This window comes from Chiloscyllium plagiosum, chromosome 12 (assembly GCF_004010195.1).
Source record: "Chiloscyllium plagiosum isolate BGI_BamShark_2017 chromosome 12, ASM401019v2, whole genome shotgun sequence".
Taxonomy (NCBI): Eukaryota; Metazoa; Chordata; class Chondrichthyes; order Orectolobiformes; family Hemiscylliidae; genus Chiloscyllium; species Chiloscyllium plagiosum.
Window position 1 is genome coordinate 71,344,284 of NC_057721.1, and position 14,344 is coordinate 71,358,627.

General features: G+C 44.8%; 1 long non-coding RNA gene across 1 annotated transcript in view; it reads left to right on the forward strand.

Moving 5' to 3' along the window:
- Positions 1-12,232, forward strand: part of LOC122555581 — a 26,818-nt gene extending 14,586 nt beyond the window's left edge. The window contains exon 3 of the long non-coding RNA XR_006313311.1: positions 11,778-12,232. This is a non-coding gene — a long non-coding RNA (uncharacterized LOC122555581). The remainder of the gene's footprint in view (positions 1-11,777) is intronic.
- The last annotated feature ends 2,112 nt before the right edge of the window (positions 12,233-14,344 follow it).

Sequence of the window (14,344 nt, forward strand, 5' to 3'; positions counted from 1 at the left end):
GCTTTTTCCCAGGGTGAAGGATTCAGTAACGAGAGGTCGTGCATTCAAGATGAGAGATGGAAAGTTTAAGGGGGATACAAACGGTAAGTGCTTCACATAGAGGGTGGTGGGCATTTTGAACGTGTTGCTAGCAGAGGTGGTAGAGGCAGACACGGTAGATTCATTTAAGAAGAGTCTGGACAGATGCATGAGTAGGTGGGAGCAGAGGGGTACATATGCTTAGGAATTGACCGACAGATTTAGACAGTACATTTGGATCGGCTCAGGCTTGGAGGGCTGGAGGGCCTGTTCCTGGGCTGTAAATTTTCTTTGCTCTTTGTTCTTTAAATGAACACCTTGCTGAGGTCCATATAGACAATATCTACCAAACTGCCTTGATCAATCTTCTTTGTCACCTCTTCAAAAAACTCAACCGATTTTCTGAGACATGATTTCCCATGCAGAAAGCCATGTTGTCTACCCCGATCAGCCCTTGCCTTCCCAAATGTATGTAAATGCTATCCCTCAGAATCCCCTCCAACAACTTACCCACCACTGACGTCAGGCTCACCCGTCTATAGTTCCCCGGCTTTTGGTTCACTGTTTCCTTTTCTAGTCCCACTCTTCCACTGCTCACAACAAATGTTAAATATAACCAGGTTGGTGAGATGGCCGATGATATCGGTCTCACACTGGGTCAGGGTCAGTTTTAGGAACAAGTCAGGCTAGTTACTTTAATCTGCTAAAACAACACGTTTATGATCCAGGGCAATGTTACTCAAACTATGATGGAAAGATGAATGGCAAACTGTTTGAGTATTGCAAATATATAATCAATAGCTTGGAGAGGGTGGACGCTAGGAAATTGTTTCCGCTAGGCGAGGAAACTAGGACCCGTGAACACAGCCTTAGAATTAGAGGGGGTCGATTCAGAACAGAAATGCGGAGACATTTCTTCAGCCAGAGAGTGGTGGGCCTGTGGAATTCATTGCCGCAGAGTGCAGTGGAGGCCGGGACACTAAATGTCTTCAAGGCAGAGATTGATAAACTCTTGATGTCACAAGGAATTAAAGGCTACGGGGAGAATGCGGGTAAGTGGAGTTGAAATGCCATTCAGCCATGATTGAATGGCGGAGTGGACTCGATGGGCCAAATGGCTCTTGATGTCACAAGGAATTAAAGGCTACGGGGAGAATGCGGGTAAGTGGAGTTGAAATGCCATTCAGCCATGATTGAATGGCGGAGTGGACTCGATGGGCCAAATGGCCTTACTTCCACTCCTATGTCTTATGGTCTTATGGAGTACAGACCCAGAATCTTGCAAAGGCTGTGGACTCTGATGACATTCTGACTTTTGTGACAAATACCTTTTTACTCAAACATGCTGCACCCCAAGCCAATTTGTTTCAGTGCAGTCACAACATTGACGTGTACCTCAACATGTCGCAGATTGGTCAGGGGTATCCTGACACAAAGGCAGAACAAATCTGACTTAGCCAATTACAGATCCATCAGTCTACTTTCAAACATCACGCATGGAAAGGGACATTGACTGTGCTACTAAGTAAGACTTGCTCAGTAATGACCTGCTCAATGATGACCTATCAGTGATGACCTGCTCAGTGTTGTCCAGTTTGGGTTTCGCCACGGCAACTCAGCTCCTGACCTCATTGTAGCTTTTGCCAAACTTGGTCAAAAGAGCTGAAGTTCGGAGTTAACGTCAGTGACTGCACTTGACATTAAGGCAACATCTGACCAAATGTGGCTTCAGTGAGCCCCAGGAAAACCGATTCATTGGGAATTGGGGATAACACGTTGCTGGTTGGAGTCAAGCCTGATGCAAAGAAAGATAGTTGCTGTTATTGTTGGAGGTCAGTCATCTGAGTGCCAGGACATCTCTGTAGGAATTCCTCAAGGTAATGTCTTGGCCCAACCATCTTCAGCTGCTTCATCAATGACCTTGCCTCCATCATGAGGTCAAAAGTGATGCATGCTCACTGAATTTTACACAATGGTCAGTAGAAACAACACCTCTGATATGGAAACACTCCATGTCCATATGCAGTCAAACCTGGACAACATCTAGGATTGGGTGGAAAAGTGGTAAGTAGCATTGATGCCACGCTGGTGCCAGGCAATGATCATCTCTAATAAAAGAGAATCTTACCATCATCTATTGGCATGACTCAATCCCCCATTAATAACATTTGGCAGGTTAACATTGCCTAGTAATTGAAATGGAATAACTCTGTGGGAAGTTAGAGAAGTGATTGCTGGGCCTCTTGCTGAGATATTTGCATCATCGACAGTCACAGGTGAGGTGCCGGAAGACTGGAGGTTGGCAAACGTGGTGCCACTGTTTATGAAGGGCGGCAAAGACAAGCCAGGGAACTATAGACCGGTGAGCCTGACCTCAGTGGTGGACAAGTTGTTAGAGGGAATCCTGAGGGACAGAATGTACATGTATTTGGAAAGGCAAGGACTGAGTAAGGATAGTCAACATGGCTTTGTGCATGGGAAATCATGTCTCACAAACTTGATTGAGTTTTTTGAAGAAATAACAAAGAAGATTGATGAGGGCAGAGCAGTAGATGTGATCTATATGGACTTCAGTAAGGTGTTCGACATGGGAGACTAATTAGCAAGGTTAGATCTCATGGAATACAGGGAGAACTAGCCATTTGGATACAGAACTGACTCAAAGGTAGAAGATAGAGGGTGGTGGTGGAGGGTTGTTTTTTAGACTGGAGGCCTATGACCAGTAGAGTGCCACAAGGATCGGCACTGAGTCCACTACTTTTTGTCATTTACATAAATGATTTAGATGCGAGCACAAGAGGTACAGTTAGTAAGTTTGCAGATGACACCAAAATTGGAGGTGTAGTGGACAGCGAAGAGGGTAACCTCAGATTACAACAGGATCTGGACCAGATGGCCAATGGGCTGAGTAGTGGCAGATGGAGTTTAATTCAGATAAATGCGAGGTGCTGCATCTTGAGAAAGTAAATCTTAGCATGACTTATACACTTAATGGTAAGGTCCTAGGGAGTGTTGCTGAACAAAGAGACCTTGGAGTGCAGGTTCATAGCTCCTTGATTGGTCAGAGTATTGAGTACAGGAGTTGGGAGGTTATGTTAAGGCTGTACAGGGTATTGATTAGGCCACTGTTGGAATATTGCATGCAATTCTGGTCTCCACCCTATCGGAAGGATGTTGTGAAACCTGAAAGGGTTCAGAAAAGATTTACAAAGATGTTGCCAGGGTTGGAGGATTTGAGCTATAGGGAGAGGCTGAACAGGCTGGGGTCAGGCTGGAGGCTGTGGGTGGATGGCGTTGAGGGTCAGGCTACGGACGGTTCGTGGTCGGCGGTGAGTGTCCAGCTGGGGGCGGTGTGTGGATGGCAGTGAGTGTCAGAATGGGGGTGATGTGTGGACTGCGATACGTTTCAGGCTGTGGGTGGTGAGTGGACGATGGTGAGGGTCCGGCGGTTGCCAGGGTTGGAGGATCTGAGCTACAGGGAGAGGCTGAACAGGCTGGGGCTGTTTTCCCTGGAGCATCGGAGGCTGAGGGGTGACCTTATAGAGGTTTATAAAATCATGAGGGGGATGGATGGGGTAAATAGCCAAAGTCTTTTCCCTGGGGTGGGGGAGTCCAGAACTAGAGGGTGTAGGTTTAGGGTGAGAGGGGAAAGATATAAAAGAGACCTAAGGGGCAACTATTTCATGCAGAGGGTGGTACGTGTATGGAATGAGCTTCCAGAGGATGTGGTGGAGGCTGGTACAATTGCAACATTTAAGAGGCATTTGGATGGGTATATGAATAGGAAGGGTTTGGAGGGATATGGGCCGGGTGCTGGCAGGTGGAATTAGATTTGGTTGCGATATCTGGTCGGTATGGACCAGTTAGACCGAAGCGTCTGTTTCCGTGCTGTACATCTCCATGACTCTACGACTCTACATAAATATGATAGTTGCAAAAGCAGGTCAGAGACTAGGAATCTTGCAACAACTAACTCAACTCCTGAAATCTGTCTACCGTCATCAAGATACAAGTCAGGAATATGATGGAATACTCCCCACTTGGCTGAATGTGTGTAGCTCCAACAAACACTCAAGATGTTTGACATAAAGCGTCCCATTTAATTGGCATCCCATTCACCAAGAGCAATATTTACTCTATTCATCACTGGCACTTTATAGTAGCAGTGTGTACCATCCTCAAGATGCACTGCAGTACTCCATTGAGGCTACCTTCTCAGCATCTTCCAAACCCGCGACTCCTACCGCCTAGGTGGACAAGGACACCGCCACCTGCAATGTCCCCTCCAAGAAACTTACCGTCTTGACTTGGAACTATATCGCTATCCCTTGATGGTTGCTTGGTCAGAATCCTGGAAGTCAGTTCTTAAGGACACTTCCCCTTACTTCAAGATCTGCAATGGTTTAAGAAGGCAGGTCACCAGTGGGCGGCACGGTGGCACAGTGGTTAGCATTGCTGCCTCACAGAGACCCGGGTTCAATTCCTGACTCAGGCGACTGACTGTGTGGAGTTTGCACATTCTCCCCATGTCTGTGTGGATTTCCTCCAGGTGCTCCGGTTTCCTCCCACAGTCCAAAGATGTGCAGGTCAGGTGAATTGGCCATGCTAAATTGCCCGTAGTGTTAGATAAAAGGGGTATATGTAGGGGAATGGGTGGGTTGCGCTTCGGCGGGTCGGTGTGGACTTGTTGGGCCGAAGGGCCTGTTTCCACACTGTAAGTAATCTAATCTAATCTAAGTAAGTAATCTAACCACCACCTTCTCAACGGCAACCATAGTTAGGTAATAAATGCTGGCCCAGTCTTGGATGCCTGTGTCGCATGGATGAATTAAAATAGAAAAGAGAAACTAGCCTCTCACACTGCACAATATGTCACACCATCACTGAGCTGCTGACAATCTCTATCAATCAGATCTCATGTTGAACCCTCACATCCCTCACCCTTGTTGTCTCACACATATAGCATTGTTGCAAACTTCACACCCACACTTACCGATTGAATACGCAGCAAGTAGACTGTGAAAGGCATGTTATTTAAACACATTGTTGTGATATTACTTTCATGAAATATACAAACACTGGGAGTAAATTGGTGTTACAGGTTATGAGCAATAGCTGTGTGTTGATTTGCTGCTGAGATGCATGATTAAGAGTCGGCTTGTAGCATTGTCAGACTTCAATAAAAAGAATTGAAAATATTTGTTATCATTGAAATGTTTGTGATTGATAAGCTGCTGTGAAGAATTCAGCAACACCCCAAGAACCATTCCCATTGGTACTAACTTGCAATGTATCCTTATGAGGCGAAGGTGAGGACTGCAGATGCTGGCGATCAGAGTCGAGAGTGTGGTGCTGGAAAAGCACAGCAGCTCAGGCAGCATCTGAGGAGCAGGAGAATCGACATTTCGGGCAAAAGCTCTTCATTAGTAATGAGGCCCAATGTATCCTTATGATCCTTATCCTGATAGTCTCTCCACTGAGTGATCAGTCCTGGAACCTGCAGTGGGACTGAAAGTATGGAAGCTGATGGTGTGTACTGACCAATTCCTTTTCACATTCCATTCCTCGTCAACCGGCAATCTTCTGATTTCCAGCTGCAAGCTGGTGTGAGTTGCACCATTAATTTCCCAGTTCCTCCCTTCACCACAAGCCAGTGGTGTCAGACACCCATGAGCCAACCAGCCCAAAGGGCAAAACCATAACTTGCTTTGACACCAAGAGCCAGCTGTGTATTCTCTTTCATGTGTCTCTCACTCGATCTTTCGGGGAGATCTTACAGTTGCGGTTAACATACAGTCAAAGATTTACACAGCACAGAAAGAGACCCTTTGGTCAAATTCATCCATTCTGACCAGATATCCTAAACTGATTCAGTCCCATTTGCCAGCATTTGTCCCATATGCCTCTAAACCCTTCCTATTCATACACCCATCCAAATTCCTTTTAAATCTTGTAATTGTACCTACCTCCACCACCTATTCTGGGAGCTCACTCTATAAACGCACTACCCGTGAAAACGTTGGCCCTCAGGTCCCTTTTAAATCTTGCCCCTCTCACCTTAAACCTATCCCCTCTAGTTTTGGACTCCCCTACCCTGGGCAAAAGGACTTGGCTATTCACCCTGTCCATGCACCTCATGATTTCATAAACTTCTATAAAGTCACCCCTCAGTCTTCGACACTTCAGGGAAAACAGCGCAAAACTATTCAACCTCTCACCAGAGCTCAAACCCTCCAATCTCAGCAACATCCTTGTAAATCTTTAAGGAAGAGCAGGGACAGTGTTGTATATTCTTTCAATCATGAGGCCACATGTTGGGATGCTTGATGACAACTACACAGTACGCAGTACCACTCGCGATTCCTCAGGTACTGGAGCACCCCATGTCCAAATGCAGCAATGATTTGGGGTGGACAAAGTTAAAAATCACACACCAGGTTATAGTTTCAGAACACTGCTCCTTCAACAGGTGGTTCGGAGCATAAGGTTGTAAGACACAGAATTTATAGCAAACGTTTGCAGTGTGATGCAACTGAAATGACAGATTGAAAAAGACCTGGATTGTTTGTTATGTCTCTCACCGTTTAGAATGACCATGTTGGTTTCAGTTCTTTCAATTTAAATCCCAGAACTTTTTTTAAAGTTACATTCTCAAGTGAACTTTAACAATCGGTGCCATGTCAGCTCAGTAATGCATCAAGTTGTGAGGTTAAAGTCTGTACGTCTGAGTGCCAATGTTCAGACTGATTCTATTTTTAAAAAGGAGATTTATAGAATCTTACATGGATTCATGCAGTTTCTGAGCAAAATAAAATGTATTTCTGCAGGTACAAATTCACCCCACAAACACGTGTGTGTGTGTGTGTGTATGGCGCAATGGGGTCACCTGTAGTGTGAAATGAACTCAAGGTCCCAGTTGAGGCCAGCCCCGTGAGTACTGAGTTTGGCGATCAGCTTCTGCTTGGCCACTCTGTGTTGTTGCCTGTCCAGAAGTCCGTCTTGTAAGATAGTCACCCGAAGGTCCGAGGCTGAATGTCCCAGACCGCTGAAGTGTCCCCCAACTGGGAGGGAACACTCCTGATAATTGATTGTCGTACGGTGTCCATTCATCCATTTGCCTCACAATGTTACACTTCTCCAGCTTCCACCCGGAACATATTAATGCAGCCATCCCCTACAGACAAGCCCTACGCATACACAGGATCTGTTCAGATGAGGAGAAATGTGATGGGCACTTGGAAGTACTCAAGGATGCCCTGATAAGAACGAGGTACGATGCTCAACTCATTGACCGCCAGTTCCGATGTGCCACAGCGAGAAACCGTAATGACGTCCTCAGGAGACAGACATGAGCTACAGCTGACAGGGTACCCTTCATTGTTCAGAACTTCCCAGCATCTGAGAAACTACGCCATGTTCATCACAGCCTGCAACACATTATCGATGAGGATGAGCACCTCGCCAAGACCTTCCCCATGCTTCTACTTCTCGCCTTTAAATGACCATCAAACCTTAAACAGATCATTGTTCTTAGCAAACTGCCTGGCTTCCAGGACAACACCATACAATCCTGTCACAGTAGATGCTGCAAGACATGTCAGAATGTCAACACGGATACCATCATTACACGTGGGGACACCTCCCACCATGTATGCAGCAGGTACTCGTGTGACTTGGCCAACATTGTCTGTCTCATTCGCCGCAGGCAAGGATGCCCTGAGACATGGTATATTGGTGAGACTGAGCAGACGCTATGACAGCAGATAAATGGACACCACACAACAATCACCAGGCAAGAGTGTTCCCTCTCAGTCGGTGAAAACTTCAGCGATCGGGGACATTCTGCCTCAGACCTTCGGGTGATCATCCTCCAAGGCTGACTTCTGGACAGGCAACAACGAAAAGTGGCCAAGCAGAGGCTGATAGCCAAATTCAGTACCCATGGGGATGGCCTCAACCGGGACCTTGGGTTCATGTCATACTACAGGTGACCCCACTGCACCATACACTCTCCCAACCCCCCCCCACACACACACACACACACACCCACACACACACACATATAAGTTTGTAGGGTGAATTTGTACTTGCAGAATTACACTTTGTTTTTGCTCAGAAACTGCATGAATCCATGCAAGATTCTGTAAATCCCTTTTTTAGAAATAGAATCAGTCTGAACACTGGGGCACAGACAGGCAGACTGTAACCTCACACCTTCAATACATTATCTGAGCTGACATGGCACCGATTGTTAAAGTTCATTTGAGAATGCAACTTTTAAAAAAGTTCTGGGATTTACATATGAAAGAACTGAAACTAACATGGTTATTCTAAAAAATGAGAGACTTAACAAACAATCCAGGTCTTTTTCAATTTGTCATTTCAGTTACACCACACTGTAATCTTTTGCTAAAAATTCTGTGTCTTATGATTCTGCTCCACAACTACCTGATGAAGGAGCAGCGCTCCGAATGCTAGTGCTTCCAAATAAACCTGTTGGACTATAACCTGGTAATTTGTAAGTTTTCACCAAATGCAGCAAGATGTGGCTAAATCCAGGCCTGGGTTGACAAGGGGCAACATGACACACAAGCATGAATCTTTAAAATTAATGAAACAAAGGCCAGTTTCATAGGTGTAACGAGAGAGTCAGCTAAGAGTGGGTGGGTGGATAGACTTAAAGATATGGTGTTAAGGAAATAGTGTGAAATACTTAAAGAAACAACTTAAAATTGTTTACCAAAAACACATCCCATTGAAAAGCAAAAGCTCAGCAAGTTAGATTAAATCTTTGTGGGAAAAGAAAATTATAGATAACTATATGATGGAACAAGGAACCTTACAATGTTTGCAAACAATAATACTAAGTCTGAGAATTGGAAGTGCTTTCAAAACCAACAACGGGTATCAAAAAGTTGGAAAAGTACAGAAAAGGTAAGGTCCTAGGGAGTGCTGCTGAACAAAGAAATCTTGGAATGCAGGTTCATAGCTCCTTAAAAGTGGCGTCGCAGGTAGATAGGATAGTGAAGAAGGCGTTTGGTATGCTTTTCTTTATTGGTCAGAGTATTGAGTACAGGAGATAGGAGGTCATGTTGAGGCTGTCCGGGACATTGGTTAAGCCACTGTTGGAATATTCCGTGCAATTCTGGTCTCCACCCTATCGGAAAGATGTTGAGAAACTTGAAAGGGTTAGAAACGATTTACAAGGATGTTGCCATGGTTGGAGGATTTGAGCTATATGGAGACACTGAACAGGCTGGGGCTGTTTTCCCTGGAGGGTCGGAGGCTGAGGGGTGACCTTATAGAGGTTTATAAAATCATGAGGGACATGGATCTGATAAATAGACAAATTATTTTCCCTGGGATGAGGGAATCCAGAACTAGAGGGCATAGGTTTAAGGTGAGAGGGGAAAGATATAAAAGGGACCTAAGGGGCAACTATTTCATGCAGAAGGTGGTACGTGTATGGAATGAGCTGCCAGAGGATGTGGTGGAGGCTGGTACAATTGCAACATTTAAAAGACATCTGAAGGGTTTAGAGGGATATGGGCCAAGTGCTGGCAAATGGGACTACATTAGGTTAGGATATCTGGTCGGTATGGAAGAGTTGGACCGAAGGGTCTGTTTCTGTTGTACATCTGTATGACTCTATGAAAGGCATCAGTCTATGAGAAATGCTGGTATCTATTATCAAGAAAGTTTCTTTTAACAATGCACCTCGAAAGTCATTGTCTGATCAGGCAATGTCAGTATAGTTTTACAGAAAGCAAATCATGATTGTCAAATTTATTGCAGTTTCCAGGAGGTGTAACCAGTCGGGTAAATAAATAGGAACCAGTAGATCTGCTTTAATTCTGCTAGACATGAAAGAGAGAAATGCAGATGCGGTAAATCTGTTGTAAACGCAGAAATTGCCAGAGAAACCCAGCAGGTCTGGTACCATCTGCAGAGAGAAAGCAGAGTCAGCGTTTTGGGTCCATTGACTGTTTTGCTGTCCAGGCAGGTTAACAAGAGGCAGGTGGAACATAATTTGGGGAAGTATGAGGTTATTCATTTCGGTCCAGACAATAGGAAAGCGGAACATTTCTCGTGAAAGGGGTGTAACACAGATACGTTGATATTCACAAGAACTTGGGTGTACTCAGGCATGGAACATAAACAGTTTGCAGGGCGGTTATGCAAACAAATAACACAGTATAGAGTATATTTGCTTTTCTTGCAAAAGGCCCAGATTATAAGAATAGAGTCTTTCTATTCCTTGTTGTGGCTTTTGTGAAACTGCACCTGGAATACAGGGAGCATCTTTGTGTCTGGCAGTTAAGAAACAAAATATTGGTATTGGAGGCAGCACCACAAAGTAATTCTGTCTCTGGTGTTGAACAGTTGTTCCATGATGAGTAAATTGAGTTCATATGCTCTGGGCTTTACAGGAACAAGAAGTGGTTTCATTGAATAATGGAGAATTCTGAAGGGATTTGATCGAACGGGTATTGAGAAGTTTTTCCCCAAAATTGGAGAATCTACAGATGACAGGGGCCATAGCCTCAGGATGAGGCCGGTCAGTTAGGACTGAGATAAGGGCCAATAGATGTGAGGCTGGGAGGGCACAGCAGGTCAGATGGCATCCAAAGAGTAGGAAAGTCGACGTTTCACTCTGAAACCCCGAAACATTGTCTTTCCAACTCCTCAGATGCTGTCTGGCCTGTTGTGCTTTTCCAGCCGCACACCTATTAACTCTGGCTTCCAGCATCTGTAGTCCTTACTGTCTCCAAGGACGGAGATAAGAGGGTATTTTTAAAATTCAAAGCATTGAGAATATTGTCAATTCTATGCTACTGAGCCTCCAACAAGAATATACTTTAGACAGATACTTAGTCTCTGAAGGAATCAAGGGATATGGGGAGTGTGCAGGAAAAGTGACATTCAGTCAAAGATCAACTCTAAGACCTTAAAACAAAGCAGCAGGATAAGGCCATTCAGCCCATCGAGTTTGATCCACCATTTGATCACTCCTGATGTATTTCTCCACCCCATTCTCCTGCCTTCTACCCATCACCCTCGATCCTCTTACTAATCAAGAGCTTCTCCCCTTGGGATTGTTTGGAATAAAGGAGCAAGCTGGAGGGGTTGGATAGACTACTCCTACACTGATTTCCCATGCTTCTGTAGTCCAGCTTTCAGGGTGATTCCAGCAGGACTATCTAATAAAGCTTGTGAATGGGTCATACTGGTCCAAATGGAGCCCCAAGACAACCACTATGCTCATTTCCAAGTATAACTCATTAATTACAGGTAAATCCCCTTGAGATGTATTCTGAGTGAATCACAGCTGACACACACTGTTGTTCTTTGTTCTGTGGTAGGAGGATTGTTACCTGAAGATTCTGTCCAGATATAGAACCCTTCTCTCCCCCATCCTCTCGCTCTCTCTGCTGTAGGCCAAGGTCGGGGCAAACTACTGCACCACTCTCGAGGAGACTACAGCTCATGCAAAGTCCTTGAGAGTTGGGAAAAGTTCAACTGCAAGTGTCACTCTCTGCAAGGAACTTTTCGCTACTTGAAAGCATTGAAAGCACCAGCAAACATTTTGATGAACTCAACAACTAATCTAAGCGGATGGTTGAAACTCACTTTAAGCAGTCCTGGTGTGGATCCTTCCCACTGCTGGATTAGTGTTGATGTGAACAGGATGTTCGGTTAGAGTATGCAGTCTACAATTGTGGTATCCATTGACTAACTTACTCCCTATGTTTCTTCAGTCAGGCTACTGCCCTGCATGAGGTGGTATGCACCAGAGGTGTGCTCGTGGACAATGGAGAAGACACTGGAGCCACAACTGCACCCATAGAGGCGAAAAGAAAGCAGATGCTAAGTGCCTCGATGTCTGCGTTTCCCATAAACTTGCGCCAAGGTTTTGGGAGGACACAACTGATGCTTTATTGTAACAACAGTGCTATCTAGTGGCCAAAGTGGAGATGACAAGACCGTAACCCAGAGAAATACGAAATCTGGACGAGCTTCATTGAATTAGAGGATCAGAGAACTTTATCGTACAGAAGGAGGTGATTATATCCATCCTGCCTGTACTGGCTCCCAAAAGAGCTACCCAGCTAGCCCCATTCTCCAGCCCTATCTCCGTAACCCTTTAAATTCATCACTAAAAGCTGGAAATGCTGGAAACACTCAACAGCTATGGACAAAGATATATAGCTAACGCTTCAGGGATGTAACTTTTTCACGTATGCTGTCTGACCTGCCGAGGTCACTTTCCAAGAGTGAAATGCCGCTGCATTTTACCCTGAATGCAAGGCAGTTGTGAGTAACCGAAGGACAAGGCTGCAGCCTTGACACCCAGTCAGCAGTGATCCATGCCTGGAAATTCAAACATCCTTAGCATAGTGGTTAGTTTGCCATAGTCATATGACATCTATCTCTGCTGTAAGTGCCTTTGTATGAAGCCTGTGAAAGTCATTAAACAAATCACTTGAAACAACAAATCACAGAATCCCAATATTATTATAGCACAGAAAGAGGCCATTCAGTCCATCGTGTCTGCATCGGTTCTATTACCTAGTGCCTTTACCCATATCCCTGCACACCTTTTCAATCCAAATAATCAACCAATACCCTCTTGAATGAGTTAATTGAACTCCACCCGTTTCAGTTATTTCTTAGACTCTGGGTAATCCAAGATGGAGGTTGGGAAAAATTTCTGGCTGTAACAGCGGATTATATCTGCAATAAATGCTGTTGGTTGTGAATCATATCAGATCGATTGGAGAGACAATTCGAAGCAATAAGGAATTTGCAACAGCAACAGTATGTGATGGATGGCAGTTACAGGAAGGGGGGAATGTCTCGGATACAGTCACATAGATGGGTTAACTCCAGAAAAGGTAAGAGAGGTAGGCAGCTAGTGCAGGAGTCTTTTGTGGACATACCCATTTCAAACAAGTATGCTGTTTTGGAAAATGTCAGGAGGGGGGGTGATGGATTCTTAGGGGAACATAGCACGAACAGCCAAGTTTCTGGCATTGAGACTGGCTTGAATGCAACGAGGGGTACGTCGGGTTCTAAGAGATCAGTTGTGTCAGGGGATTCTCTAGTCCGAGTTATAGACAGATGCTTCTGTGACCAGCAGAGAAAAAGCAGAATGGTGTGTTGTTTCCCTTGTGCCAGGATCAAGAATGTCTCAGAGAGGGTGCAGAATGTTCTCATGGGGGAGAGGGGCCAGCAGGCAGTCATTATCCACATTGGAACCAATGACATAGGAAGGGAAAAGGTTGAGATTCTGAAGGGAGATTACAGGAAGTTAGGCAGAAATTTAGAAAGGAAGTCCTTGAAAGTAGTAATATCTGGATTACTCCCAGGTGATAGGAGCTAGTGAGGGCAGGAATAGGAGGATAGAGCAGATAAATGCATGACTGAGGAGCTGGTGTATGGGAGAAAGATTCACATTTTTGGATCATTGGAATCTCTTTTTGTGATAGAAGTGACTTGTACAAGAAGGACGGATTGCACCGAAATTAGAAGGGGAGTAATATATTGGCAGGGAGATTTGCTAGAGCTGCTTGGGAGGATTTAAACTAGTAAGGTAGGGGGTGGGACCCAGGGAGATAGTGAGGAAAGTGATCAATCTGAGTCTGATACAGTTGAGAACAGAAGCGAGTCAAACAGTCAGGGCAGGTCAAGGTAGTACTAATAAACTAAGCTGCATTTATTTCAATGCAAGGGGCCTAACAGGGAAGGCAGATAAAGTCAGGGCAAGCAGGGACAAGGTAGGACTAATAAATTAAACTGCATTTATTTCAATGCAAGGAGCCTAACAGGGAAGGCAGATAAAATCAAGGCATGGTTAGGAACATGGGACGGGGATATCATAGCAATTACTGAAACATGGCTCAGGGATGGGCAGGATTGACAGCTTAATGTTCCAGGATACAAATGCTTCAGGAAGGATAGAAAGGGAGGCAAGAGAGGAGGGGGAGTCGCATTTTTGATAAGGGATAGTATTACAGCTGTGTTGAGGGAGGATATTCCTGGAAATACATCCAGGCAGGTTATTTGGGTGGAGCTGAGAAATAGGAAAGGGATGATCACCTTATTGGGTTTGTATTATAGACCCCCTAATAGTCAGAGGGAAATTGAGAAACAAACTTGTAAGGAGATCTCAGCTATCTGTAAGAATAATAGGATAGTTATGGTAGGGGATTTTAACTTTCCAAACATCGACTGGGACAGCCATAGTGTTAAAGGTTCAGATGGAGAGGAATTTCTTAAGTGCGTACAAGACAATTTTCTGATTCAGTATGTGGATGTACCTACT